We start from the raw sequence: 18538 nt of genomic DNA, 5'->3' as shown, positions 1-18538 counted from the left end.
GGGCGGGGGTGTCCAGTGTCTGTATTTAGTGCCTGACCCAGCCTGTCTGGGTGCTGATGCACCTTCTAATTTTAATCACAGCTTCCCCTGCCCTATGCTGCCGTCATCCCTTCTTGGGCCGTGTATATATCGGCCTTAGTCAGCTGGGGGCCTGGCCAGCCCCTGCCCTGGAAAGTGATCAATACCGGCTGGGTTCGCTGGCTGGCGCGTGACCGTGACTCCCTGATGCAACAGGTGGCCTGGCTTTACCCATGCTAGAATATCAGCGCTGCCCGGGGTGGGCCGGAGAACTCCCTGCTGGCTGCATGGGGGGCTGGTGGAAGGGGCTGGACGGAGACCTGACTCCCAAGAGATTGGCTTAGCTACCCGGCCCTTTCTGCTTCTCTCCGCTTGTGGAGTTGCGTGCATGAGGGCCAGCCACCTTTTGCACCTCTAAGGCCATTGGGGACAAACATTATCCGGTGCTGCTGCTGCTGCAACACACCAACAGCTCGTGTTGTCTGGCCAGATCCCGTGCTGCAAGCTGCAGGGCTGTGAGGAGGGGCTGAGCGGTGCTGGCTGGAAACTCTGCATCAGCAGCCTTGGAGAAGGAAAATGCCACTTTCATGGAAATTGACGTCTTTCTGATCCTGTCAGTTTCATCTTTTTTGTTGCTTCTTTTTTTTTTTTTGGCGGGGGGGGGGAACAAAAGGAGCGTTTCAGTAATCTCAGAACATCCTGTTTTGACAATTTTGAGATGGAACATTTTTATTTTTTGCCCTTTCAAAACAATTCATTTCTTTTAAAATATATTTTAAAAAGATTGTTTAAAGGTCAAAATTGGAACAAAACACTTTGACCCAAAAAAAATTGGGGTGTTTTTTTTCCCCAGGTTTTTTGTTTGTTTCAGAGGAACTTTTTTTCTTCTTTGTCTCAGAACAGAACAATTTGAAATCCCGGCATGTCCTGGGAAAGGGAAAATCACATTTCTACACAGCTGTTACTGAGCTCCCACCTGGCGACCACTGAACCTTCCAAAATCTGGGGGCGGGGCGATGTCGCAGCTAAACCCATGTCATGCTGGCTGCAGGTAGCTTCATTCCTAGCAGGGCTGGCAGGGACCTCGAGAGGTATCTAGTCCCGTCCCCTGCACTCCTGGCAGGACTAAGGATTATCTGGACCATGCCTGACAGGGGTTTGTCCAACCTGCTCTTAAACACCTCCAGGGATGGAGATTCCACGACCTCCCTAGGCAATTTATTCCCGTGCTTAACCACCCTGACAGTTGGGAAGCTTTTCCTAATGTCCAAGTTAAGCCCATTGCTTCTTGTCCTGTTCTCAGAGGTTAAGGAGAATAATTTCCACCCCTTGTCTCTGTAACAACCGTTTATGTATTTGAGAACTGTGTCTTCCCCACTCTTATTTTGACATAAGAGGTCACCACGGATGAAAAGTGAGTTGAGCTAGTTCTATTAAGACTTCCAGCCTTAATAAAAGGCTCCCTCAGTAATGAGGGAGGGACCTTAATTATATGGCTAAAGAGGTCCAAAAAACGGGTTCCTAAAATTAGAACTGGCTGGGGAATGTTTCAATGAAAATTGTGGCCAAAAAGCCCCCCAAAAGCAGCTTTATTGAGGGCGGGGCTGTTTCTGGGGGCAGGGTCGGTCCTGACGAATTTCCTGACTTGACGGTGAGAATTTTGAAACGGTCAGAACAGGACTTTTTGTTTCAGAAGTTTCCAGGTTTGGGTCTTAGTGCCAAACAACTCTGGGTTTTGAAATTTAACTTTGGTTAACGTTAAAAGGGCCAGAATCCAAATATTTCAGGAGTTGGAGAAACGTTTCGATTCACCTCCGCGCTGACTCCAGTGGAATCTTTGTTTGTCGTTCACCGTTTTCTTTGGTTTTGTGCGTGAATTTGATTCCCCACCTCAGCCCCAAAATCTCAAATTTTCCTAGAATTTCCTTCCCTTCCCTCCCCAGCTCTACCTCAGTCTGGGTGCACAGGTCGTTATTTAGGCTCCTACAGAACAAGTTTGATCATCAAGCTATTTGTCTCCTCCTAACACTTTACCTAGGCCTCTGCCTCTAGGCTCCTCTTCCTGAAAATCTCTCCTGCTACATCTCTGCTTCGTCATGCGTGGGGGGCGGGATCGGAAAGGGTGTGTGTGGGGGGGGGGGACGGAGGCTGCTTCCCACGCTGGGTCCCCACAGCACAGAGCTCCAGGTGTCCCGTTCCCTGGCTCACCTGCATGCTCGGTTCTGTAGCCGGAGCCCGAGCCAGGTGTGCTGCCTGGGGCCTTGTCTCCTCCTGATGGGAACTTGAATTGGGATCAAGCCCCCTCCAGCGCTGTCCTCACATGATATCTCCGGTTTGCCTTGGCAGCAGGGAGCTGGTTGTCTTGGGGCTGTGGGTTTCTGGGAGGAGATTCCCTCTCGGATTAGGTCTGGCCTGGGGATTTGCTGCACACGGGAACCATGTGGGGCCGGGGGAGATAGTCTCCAAGCAGACTGAGAGGGGCCGCTAGGGGGATTGGAGCGGGGGAGCATGCAAGGCAGGCATGGTGCTCGGTGCTGTACGGACACGTGTAGGGGGACAGTCCCTGGCCCAAAGAACTCATGGTCTTGGCTAATGACAAAATGCAATTGAGGGGATAGAACCAAGTTAACCGTCTTCCTGGTCTCTTAATCTGATGTTACACACCTGCAAGGTGTGATCCTTAGCTTCTATCTGGCGTTTTCATCCCTTGCTCTCAAGGCGTTTTACAAAGGCAGGTGGATCGCATTCTCCCCCTTTATAGAGTGGGGAAACTGAGGCATGAAGCTGGACAGGGATTCGCCCATGGGTCCCCCAGCAGCAGAGCCAGGAATAGAACCCAGGTCTGCTGGGTCCCAGTCTAGTGTGCTTGCCAGTAGGCTGCACTGTCTCCTCTAGCTTCCCCCCTGCCTGGGAGAGTGGTGTGTGCTGAGGGGGGAGGTGGCGATGCTATTGTAGGGGTGCATCATGGGGGGGGGCGGGAACTCCACATCCACCTCTCCAAGGTCTCCTCCTGCCCCCTCATCTTGCGCATTTCGGGGAGACACTAAGGTACCAGGCCCTGAAAGCTTCCAGCTGAGCTCATGGTAGCATCGGCTCTGCCCTCCACCACGGCTCCCCCAAGGTAGCAGCAATGCAGCAGAGGTGACACAGCACAGATCGGGCCCCCATGCAGGCCCCAAGCCCTACACGCCCCCCCCCCCGGCTCACTCAATTCCACCCCCTCTCCTCCCATGCCAGTGCAGATCCAGCTGTCTCTGTAGGGCAGGCAGAGCTCAGGGTGGGGGTGGAATCAGGAAATTAGCAGGGATTTTTTTCCCCCATCCCACTCCCCCCCAGCCCATTTCCAGGCAGAATCCTACTCCGTACAGGCTCTGGGAACCCACCCAGGTGCTGCTGCCCATGGGCAATGAACGCGCTGTCCCAGGACCCGGGCCAAGGAGCAGGAGCAGCATATGAAGGGGAAACGCCAGACAGACATCGAGCCGCCCCTGGGCTCGCTCTCATCAGGTGTGGGAGGGCCATTAATTGATTTAAGAGGCAGCTTGTGCCAGGGAAATCAGGGTGGAGGGAAGGCAGGCCCGATTCTTTCATTCCCCTCCCCCCATCCTTCCCAAATTGAGAGGGGTCAGGCTGAGGACCTGGTAAGGGGGAATCTCTCTGGCCAGAGTCCCATTTTGCTGGAGCAGAGAGGACACCCTCCACCCCCAACCTCCTGCTCTGAGCGTGGTGAACCTAGTGCTGGTGAAAGAGACAGAACTTTGAGCAGCCGGTTTCTGGCCCTTGTGGCACCAGAGAAGCTTCCAAATGTCTCCCGGGGTGCAGCTCCATCTTCCTGAGTCTGCAGGCAGCCCCGGTGCCTCCACGGCCCCTCAGCGCATCTGCTGGTCAACGCCAGCCGGCCCAGTTCTTTGGCAGCATCCCTGGGGCTGGGAAGAATTGGAGCCGGTGCTTACTGCATGAGGGAACAGGCTCTGAGGAGCAGCGGGGTACATGGGACTGGGAGCTAGAAATGCAAGCTGGGGGTGGGGTAGCCTAGCGGGAAGGGACCTCTCCTCTTCTGCCCGTCGCATTTCACGGGGTTTTGGAGTAGCCCGATGGAGCTCTGCTCGAGGCAGGGGTATGTGGATTGGTAACTAGGTGAAAGCATAGGTAGCTATTCGGTTTCCCCCCCCCCCCCGCTAGGCCAGCCCTGGGTTCCTCCCTGACCCCACCCCTGTACAGCTCTGCCTGTGTCCCCTGGTCCTGACCCGCAGCCCCCTGCTAGCCCAGCCCTGGGATCCCCCCTCAATCTCTGTAGCATCCCCTTCCCTGTCCCTGTTGCGCTGGGGAGGGGTGGGCTGGTGCTTTGGCTCTCAGTCACCTGATTATTAATAATCTATTTTCCCCTTCATTGCTTAAAAGCCTCTTGTGGGCAGAAATCCTGAAAGGGGGGTGTGTGCAGAGGGAAGGGGTCTGTGATCTCATCTTCAAGACTGAGTCAATTTCAGCCCCATGGATTATTCCCCCCCCCTTTTCCCTTCTCAGACTAAGGGCCCCCTTCATCGGCCTGGCCCCCGTCGCAGCGCCAGCCTTATACAGCGAAGGCTCTTGTTGTCTGAAGGGTGGGGGGGAAGGAAGCCGGGGGAGGGGCACGTGGCAGGTACACAATGGCCCTTTGACTCGGTGGCCAGGGCTGAGCCGGGAGCGCATCCCTGTGCCACCAGAGGCCCTAACAAATTACCCCTGGCTGACAGCTGCATGGGCCTGGCTGTGTGCGTTGGCAGGCGCCGGCGGCCGGGAGGGGATCAGCGGGAGTCTTGGGGGGCAGACCCAGCCCTGAGATGGATGGATGGGGCTGGCTTGCCAGGGCCCTGAGTGTGGCGGGTGTCTGCCAGGAGCTGGCCAGACGCACACGCCTTGCAGCAGGAGGGGATACGCTCCCTGGGGGCGTCCGTCCGCCCCGCTACAGGGATGGAGTGGAGGTGGGAAGAGGAATCTAACCAAATGTTGTTGTTTAAAGGCATTGCTCTCTAGGGCTGGGCTCCGCGGTCCCCCGGGGCTTGGACCAGCCCGTCAGGGCGGCCGTGCTGTCTCCTGGCCATGGCTGCGGGGTGTTGATGCAGCTGAGGCTGGGGGGGAGACGGGGGGGGTCTTTGGCTCCAGCTGCTAGAATTAACCTCCAGGTGAGAACTGCCCTGAGCGACCCTGGATGAAAAGACAGTAACTCAATGGAGCAGGTTTCCCAGCTAAACGGTAACGAAGCCCAACGGCCGATTATTAATAAACCGCTTGGAGCCTGAGTTATTTGCGGGGGTTACAATCAGGGCTGGAGCCCTTGCCTGGGTGGGGAGGGCTGCCCCCAACTGCTCACAGTCTAACTAGACGAAGTCAGGATCATTATCCCCATATTCCAGCTGGGGAAACTGAGGCACGTAGCTGGGCCTGGAATCTGGCGCTCTTGGATCCCAGCCCAGAGCCTTCACCCCTGGGCCACAGAGGAAGCCGCGAAGCCTCATATCGGGCGCTTTGACTCCAGGTCTTCCACTAAATGTGCCCAGCTTGAGGCCAGCTCCACAAACCAGTCCGTGGGCAGCCAATCCCCCAGCTGGTGGGCGAGGCGAGCACTCCAGGGCTCGCGGTTCGTTCATGCGTTTCCTCCCCCCCACCCCTTCCTGAGGGTGAGGAGGAGAGGAGGCTTCGGGGGGTGGGCAGGTGGGGATGGTGGTGATCCGCTCGGAAGCAGTGCGCGGGTGGCATTACCCGCCCCAAATGTTCCAAAATCATGAAGCAGGCTCCCTCCAAATCCCGAGATTGGCTTGAAGATCATGAGATCTGCAGATAACAGCTGGGTTTTGGTTTTTTGTAATTTCCCTTCTGCCTTTAGGGGGACCTGGGGCCGCATTTTGAAGCTTTCTCCGCAGTCACGAAGGCTAGAAACTTACGGTTTCTTTAAGAACAAAGGCTGAGATCCTCACACATCCACCTGACTCCAGGAGCTGGGGCTTTAAGGAAAACGATAGTTCGCAGGAGAGTCGTGACAAAATCATGAGTTGGCAACACTGCAGTAGGGCTGGGCCTGGGGGTGGGAATGTGGGGCTGGAGGGACCCACAGGTCTGATAGGGAGCGGCTGTTAGGCTGGTTGGATCCAGTACCATGGGTCTGGTGTGGGTCGGGGTCGGGGGTGGAGCTAGAAGGGCCCGTGTGGTCTGAGGAAGAGCTGTGATCTCCCGTGCCTGGGCCGTCGGGTTGGGTGCAGAGGGGAGCCTGGTGCAGCTGGCTAGGTAAGGAAAGACGAGGGGGTGGAAGGAACCCCCCTGCCCAGGCTGGGATATACAGCATCCCCCCTGTCCCCGGGCCTGGCTGGGTCAGGGGGGCAGGGATTGCCAGGGGCCGCTACCTTCATCCTGCCTGTCAGGGTTCACTGGAGCCGCAGGCTGGGGCGGAGTAAATAAACCCTGGGGGCTCGGCTCCCGCCTGGCCTTTGTAACCGCAGAGCAGCGGCCAGGAAAAGCGAGTGTCGGCTTGGGCCCCGAGCTGTGCCGGGAGCCATCAGGTCGGCTCTCTTGCCTTGGCTCCCACGCAGGGAGCCCGTGTCCCTCTGAGGAGCAGCCTGCAGGGCTGTATTCCCGTCTGTGTGCATGTGGGCTGGCTTCACCCAATGCAGCTGCCTCTGGAGTGGGGCAGCTGTTTGTACGGGGGTCCCTCAGCCAGTGCTGAGATGCAGCTGCCTCTGGGGTGGGGCAGCTGTTCCTGCAGCAACCCCCCCCCCTCCACTACAACAAGGGGTAGTGGGAGTCAGGACTCCTGGGTTCCCTGCTGAGTGGCAGAGTGAGGAGCTCTCCTTCCCTTCCCCTGCTGTAGAAGACCCCTGATACCTTCTTCCCCGCCCACAAAGCACCGAGACTACACGCCTGGAGGAAGTCACAAGCCACCCTTCTGGTGGGGGGTGGATGGACTGAGCTGATGTCTTCACACACCCCCCACTCCCTCTGCTGCTTGCTTGTGAAGGGGGAGGCAGAGCCCGGCAGCCTTGGGGCTCACTTCCAGTTTCTTTCTTCTGTTCCTAAATCTCATGCTTCAGGGCTTCTGCTGGCCAGGGTCAGGAAGGGATTCCTCCCCCCGCCCCATGTGCTCTGGGAGGTTTGGGGTTTTTTTTAAAAATCTCCTTCCTCTGAACCAGCAGAGATGGCCCCGGTTGGGGCAGCAGCACTAGACGGGGTGAGCCGGGGCTCTGAGGTGGTTGTTCCGTCTCTCGCAGGCGCTTACCTGGCTGGTTCTGGCTCATGTGCTCAGGGTCTAACTGATCGCCAGAGGAAGGAATCCCGCCCGCCCCAGCTCAGATCAGCAGGGACCCTGATTGGGTTTCGCCTTCCTCTGCAGCAGCGGGGGGTGGGTCACTTGCTGGGATTACCTGCGGTGGATCTAACTTCCCTGCCATTGGCGGGGCAGGGGAGGGTCTCGGGTGCCGGCGCCCCCCAGTCCCTCCTGTTCTCTGCCTGGAGCCAACGGCCGTGGTGTCTGCTAGGGGCTGGGATGCTTTGGTCTCAGTGGAGTAGCTGGTGGCCTGGGATACACAGCTGGGACCAGCTGCCTGAAGAGGGGGGGGGCCTGCCTGCGGGCAGCTGTATAGTGGGGGGTGGGGAGCTTCCCTCATTAATGACATGCCCCCCCAGTGACTTTAATACCATGCTGGTTCTATGTATGTGTGTCATGTCCCCTCTAGTGGCTGGAGCCAGCAGCACGACTCCACGCCGAAGGGCTACACCTCAGACCCTCCGTGGCATATTTGGGGGGGGGACACAAAGGGAAAGTGAATTTTTGGAGAGGGGTGGTGGCAGGGCGTTGAGCTGGGATCAGGAGGCCCGGTCCGTGACTAGTGTCTGTGTGTGGTTTGGGAGGGGGGTGGCACTCTATAGCCGGGTTCTTCTAGCAGGCCCATCACCATGGCCTCTGAGCTGCTACCAGCCTCACGTCCACCAGCAGCCTGCGGTGACTAGCGTCTGCCGTGTGGGAGCCGGAGGGGAGCGGAGACTCAGCCAGGGATGGACTCGCAGCTGGGGGGAGTGGAGGCGGCTCGGGGGGCCGGTCCATGCCAGCTGTCCCAGCTCCTAGCGGGGTGGGGGACCCGTCTCGTGGCGAGGCGGGAGGAGTGATGTCACGTCTGTGCGGCTAAGAGACGCCTTTGATGGAAAGAGAGGGTGGGTGTATTTATTAAAGGGGGGGCCCTTGGTTGGTGTCCTGTTTGCAGCGGGCTGGGGGGTGCCGCTGGCCCGGGGCTGTGAGGATTTGGGAGCTTCGGCCAGTTCGCGCCCACCCGCCCCCGCCAGTTGATGTCACCGTCCCATCATTCTGTCAACAGCTTTGCCTCGGCGCCCGCATGCCAACGCCCGCGGCCCTGCAGGATCCCGGCCCCTTGGCGCCAGGGAGAGGCCCTGGCTGGGCAGGGTGGGGATCGTGGCCCAGGAGCAGGGAGGCTGCTGGTCTGTGCGGGGAGCAGGTATGGCACCCGGAGCATGCCAGGGCCTGAGGGCAGAATTCAGCCCCTCTGCCGGCAGCCCCCGTTGGCGTGGACGACGCCGGGTGTTGCAGGGGGCTCGGAACTGGGCTCAGACCCAGCCCGCTTGCTCCACCCGGGCCACTGAGCAGCCCATCAGGCAGGCAGCCTGGAAGCGCAGGCCTCTGTATTTCCAAGTGGCCCCATTGCCATGCAAGGCTCCCTACTCCCTCCACCCCAACCCCCCCCCCCCCAAGTGCCTCTTATCTGCTTCCGGCGAAGGGCAGCAGCAGGGCTTGGGTCGGGGTGCAGCGAAGCCAGGGGTGGAATTGCAGGGGGCTGCAGGGGGCACCAGCGGAGCTGGGGGAGGGGGGAAGCTGCGGGGTGGAATTGCAGGGGGCTGTGTGCGCACTGGCTGGGATCACACCCCTGCTCTGCCACAGACTCCCTGTGGGAGCTTGCCTCAGTTTCCCCTCTCTACAATGGGGGCAAGAGCCCTGGGAGGGGCTCAGATACTTCAATAATGGGGGCCGGACATGTGCCTCAGAGCCTCTTGGGTGACCCCCACCCCGCCACTGGCAGCTGCCTTCGCCCCCTGCGGTGGGGTGATAGGATGGAAGGACTCCCACCCACTGTCCCCCCTGCTTCATCTCAATCTGCTGCTAGGGGCTGTACAAGTTTATTGCTATTAGGTGTATTACGGTAGCACCTGAGGGCCTGACCTCTGACTGGGATGCCTAGGTGCTACCATAATACATCTAAATACACAGCGCCTAGCGCAATGGGGGGTCCCAGGTCTCCCGTTTTGCCAGGTGCTGTCCATTTTTATTGCTATGAGGTGTATTACGGTAGCACCTAGGCACCCCAGTCACAGACCAGGCCCCCATGTGCTCGGTGCTGTACATTCTCTTGGGGTTGGGCATCCAGGATTGAGAGTGAGAACAATCAGGTCCCCCCCAAATCCTGGATTTTTCTCTGTCCTGTCTCAAGATCCTGCGTTGCTCTGTCAGAGACGGTCTCCGTTCCCATGGGCCAGAGCAGTGTGTGAACTTATGGGGGGGGGTGTGTCAAAGGTTACCTGGCTCCATGCCCTGTGAGCAGGGGGCTCTGCCACACCAACCCCTGGCCTGGCGCACCCCAAGACAGGATCGTGGCATGGACCCATTTCCTGCTGTGGAATATCCTGCAGAGCCCAGCTCCTGAAATCTGGGGATTGAGGGGCATCAGTGGGGCAGGGGGATGCTCAGGGCGGGGATAGCAGGGGGCTGTGGGTCGGGTTGAGGGGTATCCGTGGGGCGCCCAGGGCTGGGATAGCAGGGGGCTGTGGGTCGGGTTGAGGGGCATCCGAGGGGCACCCAGGGCTGGGATAGCAGGGGGCTGTGGGTCGGGTTGAGGGGCATCCGAGGGGCACCCAGGGCTGGGATAGCAGGGGGCTGTGGGTCGGGTTGAGGGGCACCTGAGGGGCACCCAGGGCTGGGATAGCAGGGGGCTGTGGGTCGGGTTGGGGGGTATCCGTGGGGCACCCAGGGCTGGGATAGCAGGGGGCTGTGGGTCGGGTTGAGGGGTATCCGTGGGGCACCCAGGGCTGGGATAGCAGGGGGCTGTGGGTCGGGTTGAGGGGCATCCGTGGGGCACCCAGGGCTGGGATAGCAGGGGGCTGTGGGTCGGGTTGAGGGGTATCCGTGGGGCACCCAGGGCTGGGATAGCAGGGGGCTGTGGGTCGGGTTGAGGGGTATCCGTGGGGCACCCAGGGCTGGGATAGCAGGGGGCTGTGGGTCGGGTTGAGGGGTATCCGTGGGGCACCCAGGGCTGGGATAGCAGGGGGCTGTGGGTCGGGTTGGGGGGCATCAGAAAAGCTGGGGGGCAGGACTGGGATAGCCAGGGTGTCATGCATTCCCCCTTACACGAGTCCTTTACCGTCACCCCACACCTCAGCCCCCGTAACCACCCACCTGGAGCGCTCCCGGCGAGGCGGCCACCCAGGGACCCCAGCTGAGCCAAGCCTGGGAAGGGAGCTGCGGTTCTGCCCCGGGGACGCGGGTGGGCCGGGCACCAGGCAGACGCTCTCCCGGTTTACAAGCGCAAGCAACAACCTGCCCATTAATCCGCCCGAGGACCTGAAACGTCGCCTGCCTCCTCCCCCGTCCAGCCTGGCACCGGAGCTGTGGCTCCCCGGAGTCCAACCCTCAGCTGCCAATCACCCCCTCGCTGGCACGGTGCCCCCGGCGTGTGGGGACCAACGCGGAGATTCCTGTGTGGGGCAAGGCCGTGGGTTGACGGCCTCTCTCTCTCCCCGGCCCAGCTCCCTCGTTACCCGTGCCTGGCCAGCAGAGACTGGCAGAGGGGCCGGTGCCCACTCCCTGGCTCTCTGTGGCGTGGGAGGAGCGGCTCCTCTTTCAGCCTCTCCTCTGTTAAAACGAGGCGCCCGCCCCTTGGCCAAGGCGAACCGCGGGCTTGGGAACCTGCCCCAGGAGGGATGGGAGCAGACCTGGGAAGTGGCTCTTTAATTCGGAGGGGGATCCCCTTGCCCCCGTGAATTGACAGCTGGGCAGGGCTGCCCAGAGGATTCAGGGGGCCTGGGGCAATGCAATTTCGGGGGCCTCTTCCATTAAAAAAAATTGCAATACTATAAAATACTATATTCTCGTGGGGCAAATTGCCCCACTTCCCTGCCCCGGGCGGCCCTGCAGCTGAGGGGGGACAGAGGGGAGCTAGGACACCTGGGTCCTATTCGTGGCTCCCCCACGTGACCTCTTGCAAGTGCTTCCTTTCCCTTGCACTTTGAGTCCACCCCCCCAATAACATAGGGAGCAAGTCCCTCCTTCCCCCCCCCCCCACTCGCCACGTGTGGCTTGACCGACCTCCGTGCATCGAGGGCCTTTGTCTGAAAGGAGCTGCAGAAACCCAGGCGTCCGGGCAGGTCCAAAGGGGGCGAGAACGGCGTGTGCCCGTCGGGCACCTAAAGGGTTACGCCAGCTGCTTTAAGTGGCTGGCGTGTCCTGCTCCCCGCCAGCCTGCGGTCTGGGCACTCGCTCTGGAAAAAACGCCGGCATCGAGCGAATGAAGTCTGAAAACTCTGTGGCTTTTAATGCACTCCCCCCCCTTTGCCTGGCGTTTATTTACTGTGCAATTAGTTAAACCAACTCCTGTCCCCCGGCCAAGTCACACAGGGGTGAATTTCAGCATGGCTCTATGGGGAACCCCAGGGAGGGGCTCCCCCATTTCCCGTCCATGGGGCACCTCCTGTGTTGATAGTCGAGCAAACACCTTGGCCTCCCGTCACCACCTGCCTGGCTCCAGGGCTACAGGCCTCAGATGGCTCCTGTATTAACTTTCCGCGGCGGCCTAGTGGTTAGCGTGCTGTACTGGGATGCCGGAGACAGTGCTTCTGTTCCCGGCCCTGCCAGCTGGGAAGCTTCGTGCAAATCACCCCCCCCCGCATGCCTCAGTTTCCCCCTCTGTAAAATGGGGTGACTGATCCTGACCAAGCACTGGGAGAGCTACTGAGGAACGGAGAGGCCTTATTCATCCACATGGCTAGGTCCCTTCCCCCCGTGCAGGGGGCACTCTCTAGTCAGCCTGAATTCAGGGGGGCGGGTATGGGCTGAGACAGGGAGGGAGCCTGAGAATCAGGGTGTGGGGCTCTGCCGTCCCCTAACACGAGGGCATCCTTGGATGTGCGGGGGGAGGGTATTTCCACATCTTCCCCCCCAAATAGCGATGCCTCTCTGAGCCAACGCGTCAGCCCCCCGTGCTGCGTTCCCCCCAATCCCGCCTACCTCCGGGGCGCAGCCAGGAGGTAGGTGCCATTCGGGGCCCAGCAGCCTCGTCTCAGTGGAGCCTGCAGCCTGATGGGGGAGGGGGGGTGTTGGGTTGGAGCAGGTGGGGGCTGATGTGCAGGGGGGATTTGGGGGGGAAGCAAGGGGGCTCTGTGTGGGGGCAGGGGATTTGGGAGTGCAGGTTGGATTTTGGGGAGAAGGGGTCATGCAGGGTGGATTTTGGGGGTGCAAGGGGGGCCATGCAGGGTGGACCTGGGGGGGACAAGGAGGCCATGCAGAGTTGATTTTGGGGGTGCAAGGAGGCCGTGCAGGGTATATCTGGGGGGGAAGGGGGGCTATGCAGGGTGGATTTTGGGGGTGCAAGGAGACTGTGCAGGGTATATCTGGGGGGAGGGGGGGCCACGCAGGGTGGATTTTGGGGGTGCAAGGGGGGCCATGCAGGGTGGACCTGGGGGGGACAAGGAGGCCATGCAGGGTGGATTTTGAGGGTGCAAGGGGGGCCATGCAAGGTGGATTTTGGGGGTTCAAGGAGGCCAGCAGGGTAGATCTTGGGAGACAAGGAGGGCCATGCAGGGTGGATTTTGGAGGTGCAAGGGGGCCATGCAGGGTGGATTTTGGGGGTGCAAAGGGGCCATGCCGGGTAGATCTTGGGGACAAGGAGGGCGATGCAGGGTGGATTATGGAGGTGCAAGGGGGCCATGCAGGGTGGATGTTGAGGGTGCAAGGGGGGCCATGCAGGGTGGATTTTGGGGGACAAGGAGGCCAGCAGGGTAGATCTTGGGAGACAAGGAGGGCCATGCAGGGTGGATTTTGGGAGTGCAAGGGGGGCCATGCAGGGTGGATTTTGGGGGACAAGGAGGGCCATGCAGGGTGGATTTTGGGAGTGCAAGGGGGGCCATGCAGGGTGGATTTTGGGGGACAAGGAGGGCCATGCAGGGTGGATTTTGGGGGTGCAAGGGGGGCCATGCAGGGTAGATTTTGAGGGTGCAAGGGGGCCATGCAGGGTGGATTTTGGGGGTGCAAGGGGGCCATGCAGGGTGGATCGGGGGGGACAAAGAGTTCGGTGCAGGGTGGATCTGGTGGGGGGCAGATGTCTCACATCTCTCTCCGCCCCTCCTCTCCTTGCAGTTCATCATCTCGGAGAGCGAGCGGGGGCCGCCGTGCCCGGCCGAATGCCCCCGCGAGCGCCACCGGCCCGTCTGCGCCTCCGACGGCAAGCTCTACCGCTCCCACTGCGTCTTCCAGCGCGCCCGGTGCCAGGAGCCCCTCCTGCAGGCGCTGCCCCGCTTCCGCTGTGGGGGCGCCCACCGGGACCCCACCAGTAGGTAGAGCCCTGGCGGGGGAGGAGTTAAGTTGCCCTGGGCGAGGGCATGAGGTCAGGCTCTGGTTCCCGCTCCCGGCTCTAACAGTCCGCGTGGGTGAGGTGGGGAATTCCCTGGCTTGGGAACTGGGTGATGCCAGGGCTGTGGGTATGTGTCCCTTGTCCCCAGCCCCGGGGCGGCCCTGTGGGATCCAGCAGCCCCCCCGTGGCCCCCTCTAACCCTCACCTTTCCCCCTGCAGGCGTGAACCTCACCCGCTGCCAAGAGGATCGCGCAGCTGCCCTGGCCCGGCGCCAGGTGGACTCCATCTACGTCCCTGAGTGCGACGAAGACGGCTCCTTCTTGCAGGTACCGGTGGGGGAGGAGGGGATGCAGCTCCCCCCCACACCTCCTCTGGGGGAGAACCGCGGGGTCCATCTGCCCCCACAGCCTTCATGGAGAACCCCCCTCCTCCCAGCCCTCGCCGCTGCAAGGGGTGGACATGCTACGCTCTGGCTGTCACTCCCCCTGCCCAGAGGGGACCCCCCCGCTGTTCACCCCAGATCTCTCCCCCGCTTGTATCAACATGCGTGGGGTCTGGCCATGGGGGGGTCCCTGCCACGCAGCGCCCTTTAGTGGGGGGGTGGGGTGGCATGAATGCCGTCCACCGAGCCCCTGTGCAGAAACTGGGCAGCCGACCTGCAGTGCCATGTGCATGGGGTGCAGCCTCCCTTCAGGGGACCCCGGGGGGGGGGGGATCCTGGAAATGGGGCGCGCTGTCAGCTCGCTGCGGCCAGGGCTCCGCGAGGGGATCGTTTTCTCTCCCCCCACCCCGAGAATTTCTGAGAGACTCGCCCCGTCCCGAATCCGGCCCCAAAAGTCCAAACCTCCCCTCCCCCCCCCCGAAAAATCCCCAAGCTCCCGTTCGGGGTCACCTGCCCTGTGCGTCCCTCCCCACCCAGGTGCAGTGCCACAGGCAGACGGGCTACTGCTGGTGTGCCACCGCCGAGGGCAAACCCGTCAGCGGGACGTCCGTGCTCAACCAGACGCCCAACTGCACAGGTACCTGGCAGGCCCCCCCAGGCTGAGGCCAATTAAGGTTTCGTGGCCAGAGTAAGTGGGGGGGGGCCCTCCCCGCCCCTTCTGCCTGCGGCTCCGCCCCTTCTGCCTGCAGCCCCGCCCATGACCCCACCCCATTTTGCCCCTCCCTCCACAGCCCCACCCCGTTTCACTCACAGTCACGCCCCCCCCCACACACACACTGTGGCCCTGCAACCCATGTGCTCCTTTCTGCCCCTCCCCAGGACCGAGGAGAAGCTCTGTCCCCCCTGCCACGGCCCCCGGCTCGCAGTGGGGAGTGAGAGCTCCCCCAGCCCTGAGGGGACCTCCAGTCCCGGGGCTGCAGTGGGGGTTCGGGTGCTGGGCCTTCCCCCGGCACTTCTGCTGGGGACCAGGGTTGGGGTGTTAGGGTTTCTCCCGCCCTGCGGCTGGGGCTCCGGGCTTCCGCCGCCCCCTGGCGGATTTTTTCCAGGGAGGCCCCCGACTGGCCAGGGTAACTGGGCTAATCCACCACTGCCCCCAGGTTGTGATCCAGGCTCCCCCCTCCCCCCCTCGGTGGTGCACCCCCTGCCCCCCACACACATACACACCGCTGCCTGCTGTGTGCTGGGCCCAGCATCTTCCTGATCCCCACACGTCTGGGACGGGCCCTGTGTCCTCCTGAACCCCCAGCTGTGTCTGGGCGCACAGGGGTTGTATGCCTAGGGCGAGGAGGAGGGGAAAGTGCCCCCATGGGGCGAGCGGTCTGGTCTGAGGCCCCCCCCCCGAAGGAGTTCAGGGGAGCTGGGAGCCAGGACTCCTGGGTTCTGTGCCCAGCTCTGGGAGGGGAGTGGGGCCTAGGGGTTAGGGCACGGGGGGGCCGGCGTCAGGAGCCTGGGCGATGGGAATGAATTGGCTCTCGCTCCTCCCCAGGTTCCTATGTGGTGCGACCGTCCTGGCAGGACCCTAACTCCTCACGGAGAGGTAACCCCCCACCCAGCCCTCATCCCAGATCTCCCCAAACGCTGGATCTGCCCCCTTGCCCCGCTGCAGTGCCATGACTCCTGCCCGTCCCACCACAGCCCTGCTCTGTCCTCTGCCATGCCCGTCTGCATAGCCTAGCACCCCGGCAGGGCAACCAGGGGGTGTCCCCAACTGGCAGTCGCTGCGCCCCACAGAATTCCCCAGCCAGCTGAGCAGCGAGTGGGGAGCAGTGAATGGGCACCCTCTAGAGGGAGACCTGGGTACTGCAGCCTGCTTCCTAATGGGTCTTTGGGGGTCCCTCTCCCAGACTCCAGCCCTGTATCCTGAGACTGGGCAGCTGCCCACCAGCTCCTTAGAACTGGGAGCCAGGACACCTGGGTTCTATTCCCCAGCCTGAGACGAGTCACTGCCCGTGCCTCAGTTTCCCTCTCTTTGCGGGTTGGGGCAGGGGCAGGTGGTAACTACCAGTAACACAAGGCGAGGAAAGCGCCCCGAAGGGCAGGGGCTGAGGCTGATGGCTGAAATAACGGGGGGAGGGAGCCGTTATCCCCCCCCCCACCTCGCTTGTCCCCAGCAGGATTGCTGGCGCTGGGGTCTGTGCTGTGAACTCCACTCTTTGGGCGGAATAGATGGCACTAAGACCTCTGTAATAGTGGCCTTCGAACTGTTTTCCTCCCTGAACGCAGAAGGCGGGAGACCCAGGCCCACCCCAGCAAGCCCCCGCCCCACAAGCAGGAAGGTAAGTGACCCCCCCCCCCGACTCCCATTCATCGGGGGAGCACGTGTCCGGGTGACGGACACATGTCTGCCGCTTTGCACTCATGCCAGGGAGGGAGGGGAGCTTTCACCGCGCCCAGGGGTGCTATCTGAACCCCCACTCGCCCGGGGCATTCCTGGGTCCCCTTTGTTCCCCTGGGGAAGGCTGCTTCTCTGCTGTTAACCCCACGTGGACAGGGGCTGATCTCCTGCCCCCCTGTATCCCACAGTTGGCCCAGCCACCCCTCCCTCATGCCATTCCTACCTGGGGGGGATGGTTCCCCCCAAATATAAAGGGCTGTGCCCCCTGGACCCTGCCCGGCGCCTGTGAAGGAGAGATCCCCATATTGCTCAGAGGTCTGTGCCCCCTGGCACGGTTTTACCCTTGGCATTTCTGCCCACGCAGGCTGGGAGGAAATGGGGGGGGTGTCTGCTGCCCCCTGGTGAAGGAGCTGGGGCATGTGCCGTGTGTCCAGAGAAGGCGGGGGGTGGGAATGTCGGGAAGAGGGCCCTGGGGGGTTTCCTTCCCCCCCGCCGCCCCCAAATCTCTCTCCGCCGCTTTCAGAGGGGACCTCGCTGCCGTTCCTCATACCCATCATCCTCCCCGACTTCAAGCCCAACCGCACGGTGAAGCGGATTCAAGGTAACTCGGGGGGAGGCAGAGATGCCGGGGTTCAGTTCCCAGCTTTGCCCCCCAGCTCTCCGGCTGCCGCCTGGGCCGATTTGTTTGGGGTCTTGTTCCCAGGCTTTGTCCTGGGGTGCAGAGAATCGGGGCGGGGGGGTTCAGCGAGGGATCGTTTTCCTTTGGGTCTCTCTAGACTGAGACTTTCTTTCGTACGGCGCCGGGTGCCATGGGGCCCTGGGCCAGGCCTGGCGCCGATGCCATGCAAGTAAGAGCCCCAGAAAACCGGCTCTGGGATCCACTGTAAGAAACACTGATGCCACCAAAACAATGTGGGGTGGGGGGATGATGACTGGGATTTTGGCAGGGGCATCAACCCCAAAATGGGGCAGGGAAGGGAAAGGGAGTGAGAAGGTTGGTCTAGTTACACTATGGTGGGGGCTAGGATCCAGGATGCCTGGGTTCCGCTCCCAACTGGGGGTGGGGGGGGTTGGGTGCCCAGACACCTGGGTTCTGATCCCAGCTGCTGAAGTGGGGGGGGTGGGAGGGGCAGAAGGGACTGGGTGCCCGGACACCTGGGTTCTGATCCCAGCTGCTGGAGCATGTGGGGAGGGGGCAGGGGGAACGGGGTGCCCAGATACCTGGGCTCTGATCCCAACTGCTGGAGTGGGGGGGCAGGAGGGGCCTGGGTGCCCGGATGCCTGGGTTCTGATCCCAACTGGTGGAGGGGGGTTAGGTGGGGACTGGGTGCCAGGAGAGTTAAAAGGTAAAAAGCTCCCCCATAATCCCCCCTGCCCCCCGCAACCTGCAGAGTTCCCTCCGTCCTGCGAGCAGGAGCGGCTGGAGGCCCTCGAGGAAATTCAGCAGCACCAGCAGGAGGGGACCTTCGTCCCGGAGTGTGAGGGAGACGGCACCTACAAACCCATCCAGTGCCATCAGGCCACAGGCTACTGCTGGTGCGTGCAGGCCGACACCGGCCGGCCTGTCCCCGGCACCTCCACCAGGTCAGTGTCCAGCGTCTGAGACCGCGTGGCTGTAGGTTGGCATACGCCTTGATAGTCTCCTGCCACCTGGGAGTGGAAGGAGTTAAAAGCCGAGAGCGGGGCTAGAACTAGGGAAAAAAACATCCATTTTTTGGACCCATTGAAAATTTTGAAAATGGGGGGAAAATTCATTTTTATTTGAATTTTCCATGCAAAATGTTGGGGTGGCTTTTGGTTGGACTACATCTCCCATGATGCACCAGGGCCAGGGAGTCCCATGATGCAACTGCCTCTCCAAGAAAGGGGGGGCGTGGTGCATCATTGGAGGTATAGTTCAGTCCGGGAGCCTAGACCACAGAGGAAAATGGGATCCTGAGGCACCAAAACTACAGCTCCAAGATGCACCACAGCCACCCATCTTGAAGATGCAATTACTGGCGGGGAGTTTCTGGCCCAAGTGCATCATGGGAGATGTAGTCCAGTCAGGGAGCCTAGCCCATAGAGGAACAGAGAAGCATGAAACACCTGAACTACATCTCCCATGAGGCACCATGACAGTCTCTCTGGATTGAAATATTGAGGCCT

At 61.2% G+C, this 18538-nt stretch overlaps 1 pseudogene; it reads left to right on the top strand.

Annotated features, from left to right (window-relative positions):
* Window positions 1-18538, top strand: part of LOC120388225 — a 28269-nt pseudogene that overhangs the window by 4750 nt on the left and 4981 nt on the right.

This window comes from Mauremys reevesii, linkage group 22 (genome assembly GCF_016161935.1).
Source record: "Mauremys reevesii isolate NIE-2019 linkage group 22, ASM1616193v1, whole genome shotgun sequence".
In the NCBI taxonomy this organism is placed as follows: Eukaryota; Metazoa; Chordata; order Testudines; family Geoemydidae; genus Mauremys; species Mauremys reevesii.
The sequence above is the reverse complement of the archived record's forward strand: the minus strand, read 5'-3'. Positions and strand labels throughout refer to the sequence as shown.